This window comes from Octopus bimaculoides, chromosome 12, assembly GCF_001194135.2.
Source record: "Octopus bimaculoides isolate UCB-OBI-ISO-001 chromosome 12, ASM119413v2, whole genome shotgun sequence".
NCBI classification, from domain to species: Eukaryota; Metazoa; Mollusca; class Cephalopoda; order Octopoda; family Octopodidae; genus Octopus; species Octopus bimaculoides.
In genome coordinates, this window is record NC_068992.1 from 17,380,163 (window position 1) to 17,381,556 (window position 1,394).

The window sequence follows — 1,394 nt, forward strand, 5'->3', positions numbered from 1 at the left end:
TATATATATATATATATATACACACACACACGCACACACACACACATATATATATATTTTTACATATATATGTATATGTGCTACATTTTTTTTCATCATATCTTGTAAATATGTTTCCAAGTAAACTGAAAAATCTGTCTTACCCATATTGTTTCTCCTTTCTGCTAGCTTTCTTATTCTTATTTGTTCGACAAGTTATGAGGGGAAAACTTTCTCACACAATCTCTTGCTGGCTGACTCTGCCTTAGCAACACAATTTACAAACTGTCAGAGATTCACTCCAGTCGTGTGCTTTATGAGGTGTATAGTTTCACAGTGATGAAAGCGAGAGGAGGGGGGAGGAGCAGAGGCAGAGAAGGAGGGAGAAAGTTGTTGAAGGAGAGAGAAACACGGACACAGAGTGAGGGAGAGAGAGAGAGCTAGGAGTGGGAGAATGACGGAGAACAAAATGGCCCGATAACTGTTACAACTAATTAAATGGTTTGGATTTTTTAAATCTAAGAATGTTATCATATTTGGCATTTCATAATTACATCAAAAACAAAAAAAAAAAGAGAAAATAATTATAATAAGATAGAATCGTTAACTATGTCAAATGATGGTTTATCAGACTGTTAGCAGTTAGAGGTATTTAAAGCTATTTATTGTAGTTGTTTTATAACATGTCCAAGTCTTTAACAATGTGAAAATGACATTTGTAAAAACACAGAGAACTTGCTCAGCCATGCAAACCTAGAAAGGAGGAGATGGTATGGAAGACGGGGGGCTAATTAATGGCTAAGATCTAATAATAAGCAACATTAAACATTTTGGGTGTGACTGTGTGGCAAAACATTTTCTTGCCAACCACATGGTTCCAGGTTTCAGTTGTACTAAATAGTACCTTGGGGGGTGTCTGCTACTGTAGCCCCAGGCCGCCACAAGCTTTGCGATTAGATTCAGTAGACGAAAACTATGTAGAAGCCCAAAATGTGTGTGCGAGGGAGTGTGTTTGTCTGACAAACAGTGTTGGTTACTTATTTACATCCCTATAACTTAGCAGTTCGGCAAAAGAGTCCAATAGAATAAGTACTAGGCTTATGAAGGCGGCGAGCTGGCAGAAACGTTAGCACGCCGGGCAAAATGCTTAGCGGTATTTCATCTGCTACTACGTTCTGAGTTCAAATTCTGCTGAGGTCGACTTTGCCTTTCATCCTTTCGGGGTCGATTAAATAAGTACCAGTTACGCAGTGGGGTCAATATAATCAACTTAATCTGTTTGTCTGTCCTTTTTTGTCCCCTCTGTGTGTAGCCCCTTGTGAGCAGTAAAGAAATAAGAATAAGTACTAGGCTTTAAAAAAAAAAAGCGAACAAACTGGGGTTGATTTGTTCAACTAAACCCTTTGAGGTGATGC

At 38.3% G+C, this 1,394-nt stretch overlaps 1 protein-coding gene and 1 long non-coding RNA gene across 3 annotated transcripts in view; one reads left to right on the top strand and one right to left on the bottom strand.

Annotated features, from left to right (window-relative positions):
- Positions 1-1,394, bottom strand: part of LOC106870840 (ankyrin repeat domain-containing protein 10) — a 61,078-nt gene that overhangs the window by 25,832 nt on the left and 33,852 nt on the right. The window contains exon 1 of one of the 2 annotated variants that reach the window (XR_008265301.1): positions 144-1,317. The exons of the other annotated variant lie outside the window; for it this stretch is intronic. The gene's annotated coding sequence lies outside the window, so the exon portion shown is untranslated. Of the gene's footprint in view, positions 1-143; positions 1,318-1,394 lie in introns of those variants that run through there. 2 annotated transcript variants of the gene reach the window in all.
- Positions 416-1,394, top strand: part of LOC128249194 (uncharacterized) — a 7,105-nt gene continuing 6,126 nt past the window's right edge. The window contains exon 1 of the long non-coding RNA XR_008265302.1: positions 416-480. This is a non-coding gene — a long non-coding RNA (uncharacterized LOC128249194). The remainder of the gene's footprint in view (positions 481-1,394) is intronic.